Genomic DNA, 11,731 nt, shown 5'->3' with positions numbered 1-11,731 from the left:
TTGGAAGCTTAGAAGGGTTCAAGCTTCTTGGAGAAGCTTGGAGCAAAGGTTCAAAAGGTTCAAGCTTCCCTAAGAAGCCAAAACCAAGGGTCCAAAAGGTTCAAGCTTCCTCAAGAAGCTAGAACCAAGGGTTCAAAAGGTTCAAGCTTCCTCAAGAAGCTAGAGCTAAGGGTTCAAAGGGTTCAACCTTTCACAAAAAGCTAAAACAGGGGTTCAAAAGGTTCAAACCCTCTCAAGAGAAGGACTCGGCAAGAAAAAGTGGCCGATTGACCAAAATCAGTGGCCGGCCGACCAAACAAACTGCCGACCGGCCAAACATTTGGCCGATTGAAACTAAACACAGCCGGTGGCCTCAAGACATGGCCAGTGATGTGTGGGGATGGCCATCAAGCCACTCCCTGCCCCTCAAAGGCAAAACGCAAGTGTTTGGTGGAAAACCAAGCACAAAACAGTCGAGTCGAGAGATCCTAAGGCAAGGAGGGTTGCCGAGACCTCCGGGAACTCAAGACGAACTCAAACAAGGACGATCACCGAGTGTGCAAACGGTGACGGCCAGGTCTAGAGGACGGTCAAAAATGGGGTGTCTACAGTTGCCCCTCTTCGACAGAACTCGAAAGTCATAAGAATGACGGGAGTGAGTGTCAAAGCCCAGAGACGACCCATTTTTGAAAAGACCGAAGACTTAGACAAAGCATACAAGCAGCAGACAAAGATATGCGCCCGAGGGCAGGGGTAAAATACAAGACAATGCACGAAGCCGAGCATAACTTATGATCATGCAAGAAACATAGGGACGTATCCCGGTGTTTCGAAAAGGTATAAGCATTGGAACGTATTCCAAATGCTCTTAACCAAAGAGGGGGAAACATAGGGACATATCCCGGTGTAGTTCAAATGGCCAAGAACTAGACCCTTTTGCACCCTCTCACCAACACAAATGTACAGAGAGAGGGAGATATATATAGAGAGAGTGATATATATATGATATATATCAGATTTTTTAACCCTTGAAATGGGAGGAGAGGCCCTCGATTCAAAGAGAAGATGAAGGCTTGAAGCTTCTAAGGGAAGCTAGGCAAAAGGGTCAAGGGGGTCAAGCTTCTCTTAGAAGCTTGGAGCAAAAGGGCCAAGCTTCTTGGAGAAACTAGGCAAAGGGGTCAAGCTTCTCTTAGAACCTCGTGCAAATGGTGCAAAAGGTGCAAGCTTCTCTTGGAAGCTTAGAAGGGTTCAATCTTCTTAGAGAAGCTTGGAGCAGAGGTTCAAAAGGTTCAAGCTTCCCCAAGAAGCTAAAACCAAGGGTCCAAAAGGTTCAAGCTTCCACAAGAAGCTGGAACTAAGGGTTCAAAAGGTTCAAGCTTCCTTAAGAAGCTAGAACTAAGGGTTCAAAGTGTTCACGCTTCCATAAGAAGCTAAAAAAAGGTTCAAAAGGTTCAAACTCTGTCAAGAAAAGGGCTCGGGCAGAAAAAGTGGCCGATCGACCAAAATTAGTGGCCGGATGACCAAACAGAGTGTTGACTGGCCAAACATTTGGCCGATGGCAATAAAACACAGCCGGTGGCCTCAAGACATGGCCGGTGATGTGTGGGGATGGCCATCAAGCCACTCCCTGCCCCTTGAAGGCAAAACACAAGTGTTTGCTGGGAAACCAAACACAAAACAGTCGAGTCAAGAGATCCTGAGGCAAGGCGCGCAGCCAAGACCTCCGGGAACTCAAGACGAACACAAACAAGGACGATCACCGAGCGTTCAAACGGTGATGGCCAAGTCGTGAGGACGGTCAAAAATGGGGTGTCTACAGTTGCCCCTCTTTGACAGAACTCGAAAGTCATAAGAATGACGGGAGTGAGTGTCAAAGCCCAGAGACGACCCATTTTTGACAAAGCCGAAGACTTAGACAAAGCATACAAGCAGCAGACAAAGATTTGCGCCCGAGGGCAGGGGCGAAATCCAAGACAATGCACGAAGCCGAGCATAACATATGATCATGCAAGAAACATAGGGACGTATCCCGGTGTTTCGGAAAGGTATAAGCATTGGAAAGCATTCCAAATGCACTTAACCAAAGCGGGGGAAACATAGGGACATATCCCGGTGTAGTTGAAATGGCCAAGAACTAGACCCTTTTGCACCCTCTAACCCACACAAATGTAGAGAGAGTGGGAGACATATAGTGAGAGAGTGATATATATATGATATATATCAGATTTTCTAACCCTTGAAATGGGAGGAGAGGCCCTCTATTTATAGAGAAGATGAAGGCTTGAAGCTTCTAAGGGAAGCTAGGCAAAAGGGTCAAGGGGGTCAAGCTTCTCTTAGAAGCTTGGAGCAAAAGGGCCAAGCTTCTTGCAGAAGCTAGGCAAAGGGGTCAAGCTTCTCTTAGAACCTTGTGCAAATGGTGCAAAATGTTCAAGCTTCTCTTGGAAGCTTAGAAGGGTTCAAGCTTCTTGGAGAAGCTTGGAGCAAAGGTTCAAAAGGTTCAAGCTTCCCCACGAAGCTAAAACCAAGGGTCCAAACGGTTCAAGCTTCCTCATGAAGCTAGAACCAACGGTTCAAAAGGTTCAAGTTTCCTTAAGAAGCTAGAGCTAAGGGTTCAAAGGGCTCAAGCTTCCACAAGAAGCTAAAACAGGGGTTCAAAAGGTTCAAACCCTCTCAAGAGAAGGGCTAGGCCAGAAAAAGTGGCCGATTGACCAAAATCAGTGGCCGGCCGACCAAATAGAGTGCCGACCGGCCAAACATTTGGCCGATGGAAACAAAACATAGCCGGTGGCCTCAAGACATGGCCGGTGATGTGTGGGGATGGCCATCAAGCCACTCCCTGCCCCTCAAAGGCAAAACACAAGTGGTTGGTGGAAAACCAAACACAAAACATTCGAGTCGAGAGATCCTGAGCCAAGGCGCGTAGCCGAGACCTCTGGGAACTCAAGACGAACACAAACAAAGACGATCACCGAGTGTTCAAACGGTGACGGCCAAGTCGTGAGGACGGTCAAAAATGGGGTGTCTACAGTTACCCCTCTTTGCCAGAACTCGAAAGTCATAAGAATGACGGGAGTGAGTGTCAAAGCCCAGAGACGACCCATTGTTGACAAGGCCGAAGACTTAGACAAAGCATACAAGCAGCAGACAAAGATATACGCCCGAGGGCAGGGGCAAAATGCAAGACAATGCACGAAGCCAAGCATAACTTATGATCATGCAAGAAACATAGGGACGTATCCCGGTGTTTCGGAAAGGTATAAGCACTGGAACGCATTCCAAATGCTCTTAACCAATGAGGGGGAAACATAGGGACATATCCCGGTGTAGTTCAAATGGCCAAGAACTAGACCCTTTTGCACCCTCTAACCCACACAAATGTAGAGAGAGAGTGATATATGTATGATATATATCAGATTTTCTAACCCTTAAAATGGGAGGAGAGGCCCTCTATTTATTGAGAAGATGAAGGCTTGAAGCTTCTAAGGGAAGCTAGGCAAAAGGGTCAAGGGGGTAAAACTTCTTTTTTTTGGGTGAATAAGGGTGGTCAAGCTTCTCTTAGAAGCTTGGAGCAAATGGGCCAAGCTTCTTGGAGAAGCTAGGCAAAGGGGTCAAGCTTCTCTTTGAACCTCGTGCAAAAGGTGCAAAAGGTGCAAGCTTCTCTTGGAAGCTTAGAAGGGTTCAAGCTTCTTGGAGAAGCTTGGAGCAAAGGTTCAAAAGGTTCAAGCTTCCCCAAGAACCTAAAACCAAGGGTCCAAAAGGTTCAAGCTTCCTCAAGAAGCTAGAACCAAGGGTTCAAAAGAAGCTTGAACTAAGGGTTCAAAGGGTTCACGCTTCCACAAGAAGCTAAAACAGGGTTCAAAAGGTTCAAACCCTCTCAAGAAAAGGGCTCGGCTAGAAAAAGTGGCCGATCGACCAAAATTGTGGCTGGCCGACCAAACAGAGTGCTGACCGGCCAAACATTTGGCCTATGGCAACGAAACACAGCCGGTGGCCTCAAGACATGGCCGGTGATGTGTGGGGATGGCCATCAAGCCACTCCCTGCCCCTCGAAGGCAAAACACAAGTGTTTGCTGGAAAACCAAACACAAAACAGTCGAGTCGAGAGATCCTGAGGCAAGGCGCGCAGCCGAGACCTCCGGGAACTCAAGACGAACACAAACAAGGACGATCACCGAGTGTTCAAACGGTGACGGCCAAGTCGTGAGGACGGTCAAAAATGGGGTGTCTACAGTTGCCCCTCTTTGACAGAACTCGAAAGTCATAAGAATGACGACAGTGAGTGTCAAAGCCCAGAGACGACCCATTGTTGACAAGGCCGAAGACTTAGAGAAAGCATACAAGCAGCAGACAAAGATATGCGCCCGAGGGCAGGGGCAAAATGCAAGACAATGCACGAAGCCGAGCATAACTTATGATCATGCAAGAAACATAGGGACGTATCCCGGTGTTTCGGAAAGGTATAACCATTGGAACGCATTCCAAATGCACTTAACCAAAGAGGGGGAAACATAGGGACATATCCGGTGTAGTTCAAATGGCCAAGAACTAGACCCTTTTGCAGCCTCTAACCCACACAAATGTAGAGAGAGAGGGAGATATAGAGAGAGAGAGTGATATATGTATGATATATATCAGATTTTCTAAACCTTGAAATGGAAGGAGAGGCCCTCTATTTATAAAGAAGATGAAGGCTTGAAGCTTCTAAGGGAAGCTAGGCAAAAGGGTCAAGGGGGTCAAGCTTCTTTTTTTGGGGTGAATAAAGGCGGTCAAGCTTCTCTTAGAAGCTTGGAGCAAATGGGCCAAGCTTTTTGGAGAAGCTAGGCAAAGGGGTCAAGCTTCTCTTAGAACCTCGTGCAAATGGTGCAAAAGGTGCAAGCTTCTCCTGGAAACTTAGAAGGGTTCAAGCTTCTTGGAGAAGCTTGGAGCAACGGTTCAAAAGGATCAAGCTTCCACAAGAAGCTAAAACCAAGGGTTCAAAAGGTTCAAGCTTCCTCAAGAAGCTAGAACCAAGGGTTCAAAAGGTTCAAATGGTTCAAGCTTCCTTAAGAAGCTAGAACTAAGGGTTCAAAGGGTTCACGCTTCGACAAGAAGCCAAAACAGGGTTCAAAAGGTTCAAACCCTCTCAAGAAAAGGGCTCGGCCAGAAAAAGTGGCCAATCGACCAAAATTAGTGGCCGGCCGACCAAACAGAGTGCTGACCGGCGAAACATTTGGCCGATGGCAACAAAGCACAGCCGGTGGCCTCAAGACATGGCCGGTGATGTGTAGGGATGGCCATCAAGCCACTCGCTGCCCCTCGAAGGCAAAACACAAGTGTTTGCTGGAAAACCAAACACAAAACAGTCGAGTCGAGAGATCCTGAGGCGAGGCGCGCAGCCGAGACCTCCGGGAACTCAAGACGAACACAAACAAGGACGATCACCGAGTTTTCAAACGGTGACGCCCAAGTCTTGAGGACGGTCAAAAATGCGGTGTCTACAGTTGCCCCTCTTTGACAGAACTCGAAAGTCATAAGCATGACGGGAGTGAGTGTCAAAGCCCAGAGACGACCCATTTTTGACAAGGCCGAAGACTTAGACAAAGCATACAAGCAGTTGACAAAGATATGCGCCCGAGGGCAGGGGCAAAATGCAAGACAATGCACGAAGCCGAGCATAACTTATGATCATGCAAGAAACATAGGGACGTATCCCGGTGTTTCAGAAAGATATAAGCACTGGAACGTATTCCAAATGCTCTTAACCAAAGAGGGGGAAACATAGGGACATATCCCGGTGTAGTTCAAATGGCCAAGAACAAGACCCTTTTGCACCCTCTAACCCACACAAATGTAGAGAGAGAGGGAGATATATAGAGAGAGAGTGATATATACATGATATATATCAGATTTTCTAACCCCTGAAATGGGAGGAGAGGCCCTCTATTTATAGAGAAGATGAAGGCTTGAAGCTTCTAAGGGAAGCTAGGCAAAAGGGTCAAGGGGGTCAAGTTTCTCTTAGAAGCTTGGAGCAAAAGGGCCAAGCTTCCTGGAGTAGCTAGGCAAAGGGGTCAAGCTTCTCTTAGAACCTTGTGCAAAAGGGGGTCAAGCTTCTCTTAGAACCTTGGAGCAAAGGTTCAAAATGTTCATGCTTTCCCAAGAAGCTAAAACCAGGGGTCCAAAAGGTTCAAGCTTCCTCAAGAAGCTAGAACCAAGGGTTCAAAAGGTTCAAAAGGTTCAAGCTTCCTTGAGAAGCTAGACCTAAGGGTTCAAAAGGTTCACGCTTCCACAAGAAGCTAAAACAGGGGTTCAAAAGGTTTAAACCCTCTCAAGAAAAGGCCTCCGCCAGAAAAAGTGGCCGATTGACCAAAATCAGTGGCCGGCCGAGCAAACAGAGTGCCGACCGGCCAAACATTTGGCCGATGGAAACAAAACACAGCCGGTGTCCTCAAGACATGGCCGGTGATGTATGGGGATGGCCATCAAGCCACTCCCTGCCCCTCAAAGGCAAAACACGAGTGTTTGGTGGAAAACCAAACACAAAACAGTCGAGTCGAGAGATCCTGAGGCATGGCGCGTAGCCGAGACCTCCGGGAACTCAAGACGAACACAAACAAGGACGATCACCGAGTGTTCAAACGGTGACGGCGAAGTCGTGAGGACGGTCAAAAATGGGGTGTCTACAGTTGCCCCTCTTTGACAGAACTCGAAAGTCATAAGAATGACGGGAGTGTGTGTCAAAGCCCAGAGACGACCCATTTTTGACATGGCTGAAGACTTAGACAAAGCATACAAGCAGCAGACAAAGATATGCGCCCGAGGGCAGGGGCAAAATGCCAAACAATGCACAAAGCCGAGCATAACTTATGATCATGCAAGAAACATAGGGACGTATCCCGGTGTTTGGGAAAGGTGTAAGCATTGGAACGCATTCCAAATGAGCTTAACCAAAGAGTGGGAAACATAGGGACATATCCCGGTGTTGTTCAAATGGCCAAGAACTAGACCCTTTTGCACCCTCTAACCCACACAAATGTAGAGAGAGAGGGAGATATAGAGAGAGAGTGATATATGTATGATATATATATGATTTTCTAACCCTTGAAATGGGAGGAGAGGCCCTCTATTTATAGAGAAGATGAAGGCATGAAGCTTCTAAGGGAAGCTAGGCAAAAGGGTCAAGAGGGTCAAGCTTCTTTTTTTTGGGTGAATAAGGGTGGTCAAGCTTCTCTTAGAAGCATGGAGCAAATGGGCCAAGCGTCTTGGAGAAGCTAGGCAAAGGGGTCAAGCTTCTCTTAGAACCTCGTGCAAAAGGTGCAAAAGGTGCAAACTTCTCTTGGAAGCTTAGAAGGGTTCAAGCTTCTTGGAGAAGCTTGGAGCAAAGGTTCAAAAGGTTCTAGGTTCCCCAAGAAGCTATAACCAAGGGTCCAAAAGGTTCAAGCTTCCTCAAGAAGCTAGAACTAAGGGTTCAAAAGGTTCAAAAGGTTCCTTATGAAGCTAGAACTAAGGGTTCAAAGGGTTCCCTCTTCCACAAGAAGCTAAAACAGGTTTCAAAAGGTTCAAACCCTCTCAAGAAAAGGGCTCGGCCAGAAAAAGTGGCCGATCTACCAAAATTAGTGGCCGGCCGACCAAACAGACTGCTGACCGACCAAACATTTGGCCGATGGCAACAAAGCACAGCCGGTGGCCTCAAGACATGGCCGGTGATGTGTGGGGATGCCCATCAAGCCACTCCCTGCCCCTCGAAGGCAAAACACAAGTGTTTGCTGGAAAACCAAACACAAAACAGTCGAGTCGAGAGATCCTGAGGCAAGGCGCGCAGCCGAGACCTCCGGGAACTCAAGACGAACACAAACAAGGACGATCACCGAGTTTTCAAACGGTGACGCCCAAGTCTTCAGGACGGTCAAAAATGCGGTGTCTACAGTTGCCCCTTTTTGACAGAACTCGAAAGTCATAAGCATGACGGGGGTGAGTGTCAAAGCCCAGAGACGACCCATTTTTGACAAGGCCAAAGACTTAGACAAAGCATACAAGCAGCAGACAAAGATATGCGCCCGAGGGCAGGGGCAAAATGCAAGACAATGCACAAAGCCGAGCATAACTTATGATCATGCAAGAAACATAGGGACGTATCCCGGTGTTTCGGAAAGGTATAAGCATTGGAACGCATTCCAAATGATCTTAACCTAAGAGTGGGAAACATAGGGACATATCCCGGTGTAGTTCAAATGGCCAAGAACTAGACCCTTTTGCACCCTCTAACCCACACAAATGTTGAGAGAGAGGGAGATATAGAGAGAGAGAGTGATATACGTATGATATATATCAGATTTTCTAACCCTTGAAATGGGAGGAGAGGCCCTCTATTTATAGAGAAGATGAAGGCTTGAAGCTTCTAAGGGAAGCTAGGCAAAAGAGTCAAGGGGGTCAAGTTTCTCTTAGAAGCTTGGAGCAAAAGGGCCAAGCTTCCTGGAGTAGCTAGGCAAAGTGGTCAAGCTTCTCTTAGAACCTTGTGCAAAAGGTGCAAAATGTGCAAGCTTCTCTTGGAAGCTTAGAAGGGTTCAAGCTTCTTGGAGAAGCTTGGAGCAAAGGTTCAAAAGGTTCAAGCTTTTCCAAGAAGCTAAAACCAGGGGTCCAAAAGGTTCAAGCTTCCTCAAGAAGCCAGAACCAAGGGTTCAAAAGGTTCAAAAGGTTCAAGCATCCTTAAGAAGCTAGACCTAAGGGTTCAAAAGGTTCACGCTTCTACAAGAAGCTAAAACAGGGGTTCAAAAGGTTCAGACCCTCTCAAACAGGGGTTCAAAAGGTTCAAACCCTCTCAAGAAAAGGGCTCGGCCAGAAAAAGTGGCCGATTGACCAAAATCAGTGGCCGGCCGACCAAACAGAGTGCCGACCGGCCAAACATTTGGCCGATGGAAACAAAACACAGCCGGTGGCCTCAAGACATGGCCGGTGATGTGTGGGGATGGCCATCAAGCCACTCCCTGCCCCTTAAAGGCAAAACACAAGTGTTTGGTGGATAACCAAACACAAAACAGTCGAGTCGAGAGATCGTGATGCATGGCGCGTAGCCGAGACCTCCGGGAACTCAAGACGAACACAAACAAGGACGATCACCGAGTGTTCAAACGGTGACGACCAAGTCGTGAGGACGGTCAAAAATGGGGTGTCTACAGTTGCCCCTCTTTGACAGAACTCGAAAGTCGTAAGAATGACGGGAGTGTGTGTCAAAGCCCAGAGACGACCCATTTTTGGCGTGGCCGAAGACTTAGACAAAGCATAGAAGCAGCAGACAAAGATATGCGCCCGAGGGCAGGGGCAAAATGCAAGACAATGCACAAAGCCGAGCATAACTTATGATCATGCAAGAAACATAGGGACGTATCCCGGCGTTTGGGAAGGGTATAAGCATTGGAACGCATTCCAAATGATCTTAACCAAAGAGTGGGAAACATAGGGACATGTCCCGGTGTAGTTCAAATGGCCAAGAACTAGACCCTTTTGCACCCTCTAACCCACACAAATGTAGAGAGAGAGGGAGATATAGAGAGGGAGAGAGAGAGTGATATACGTATGATATATATCAGATTTTCTAACCCTTGAAATGGGAGGAGAGGCCCTCTATTTATAGAGAAGATGAAGGCTTGAAGCTTCTACGGGAAGCTAGGCAAAAGGGTCAAGAGGGTCAAGCTTCTTTTTTTTCGGTGAATAAGGGTGGTCAAGCTTCTCTTAGAAGCATGGAGCAAATGGGCCAAGCTTCTTGGAGAAGCTGGGCAAAGGGGTCAAGCTTCCCTTAGAACCTCGTGCAAAAGGTGCAAAAGGTGCAAGCTTCTCTTGGAAGCTTAGAAGGGTTCAAGCTTCTTGGAGAAGCTTGGAGCAAAGGTTCAAAAGGTTCAAGCTTCCCCAAGAATCTAAAACCAAGGGTCCAAAAGGTTCGAGCTTCATCAAGAAGCTAGAACCAAGGGTTCAAAAGGTTCAAAAGGTTCAAGCTTCCTTAAGAAGCTAGAACTAAGGGTTCAAAGGGTTCACTCTTCCACAAGAAGCTAAAACAGGTTTCAAAAGGTTCAAACCCTCTCAAGAAAAGGGCTCGGCCAGAAAAAGTGGCCGATCAACCCAAATTAGTGGTCGGCTGACCAAACAGAGTGCTGACCGACCAAACATTTGGCCGATGGCAACAAAGCACAGCCGGTGGCCTCAAGACACGGCCGGTGATGTGTGGGGATGGCCATCAAGCCACTCCCTGCCCCTCGAAGGCAAAACACAAGTGTTTGCTGGAAAACCAAACACAAAACAGCCGAGTCGAGAGATCCTGAGGCAAGGCGCGCAGCCGAGACCTCCGGGAACTCAAGACGAACACAAACAAGGACGATCACCGAGTTTTCAAACGGTGACGCCCAAGTCTTGAGGACGGTCAAAAATGCGGTGTCTACAGTTGCCCCTCTTTGACAGAACTCGAAAGTCATAAGCATGACGGGAGTGAGTGTTAAAGCCCAGAGACGACCCATTTTTGACAAGGCCGAAGACTTAGACAAAGCATACAAGCAGCAGACAAAGATAGGCGCCCGAGGGCAGGGGCAAAATGCAAGACAATGCACGAAGCCGAGCATAACTTATGATCATGCAAGCAACATAGGGACGTATCCCGGTGTTTCGGAAAGGTATAAGCATTGGAACGTATTCCAAATGCTCTTAACCAAAGGGGGGGAAACATAGGGACATATCCCGGTGTAGTTCAAATGGCCAAGAACTAGACCCTTTTGCACCCTCTAACCCACACAAATGTAGAGAGAGAGGGAGTTATATAGAGAGAGAGTGATATATACATGATATATATCAGATTTTCTAACCCTTGAAATGGGAGGAGAGGCCCTCTATTTATAGAGAAGATGCAGGCTTGAAGCTTCTAAGGGAAGCTAGGCAAAAGGATCAAGGGGGTCAAGTTTCTCTTAGAAGCTTTGAGCAAAAGGGCCAAGCTTCCTGGAGTAGCTAGGCAAAGGGGTCAAGCTTCTCTTAGAACCTTGTGCAAAAGGTGCAAAATGTGCAAGCTTCTCTTGGAAGCTTAGAAGGGTTGAAGCTTCTTGGAGAAGCTTGGAGCAAAGGTTCAAAAGTTTCAAGCTTCCCCAAGAAGCTAAAACCAAGGGTCCAAAAGGTTCAAGCTTCCTCAAGAAGCTAGAACCAAGGGTTGAAAAGGTTGAAAAGGTTCAAGCTTCCTTGAGAAGCTAGACCTAAGGGTTCAAAAGGTTCACGCTTCCACATGAAGCTAAAACAGGGGTTCAAAAGGTTCAGACCCTCTCAAACAGGGGTTCAAAAGGTTCAAACCCTCTCAAGAAAAGGGCTCGGCCAGAAAAAGTGGCCGATTGACCAAAATCAGTGGCCGGCCTACCAAACATAGTGCCGACCGGCCAAACATTTGGCCGATGGAAACAAAACACAGCCGGTGGCCTCAAGACATGGCCGGTGATGTGTGGGGATGGCCATCAAGCCACTCCCTGCCCCTTAAAGGCAAAACACAAGTGTTTGGTGGAAAACCAAACACAAAACAGTCGAGTCGAGAGATCCTGAGGCACGGCGCGTAGCCGAGACCTCCGGGAACTCAAGACGAACACAAACAAGGACGATCACCGAGTGTTCAAACGGTGACGGCCAAGTCGTGAGGACGGTCAAAAATGGGGTGTCTACAGTTGCCCCTCTTTGACTGAACTCGAAAGTCATAAGCATGACGGGAGTGAGTGTCAAAGCCCAGAGACGACCCATTTTTGACAAGGCCGAAGGCTTA

The sequence above is a fragment of the Camellia sinensis genome, chromosome 8 (assembly GCF_055761805.1).
Source record: "Camellia sinensis isolate YWXY chromosome 8, ASM5576180v1, whole genome shotgun sequence".
Lineage (NCBI taxonomy): Eukaryota > Viridiplantae > Streptophyta > Magnoliopsida > Ericales > Theaceae > Camellia > Camellia sinensis.
This window is presented reverse-complemented; position numbering follows the sequence as displayed.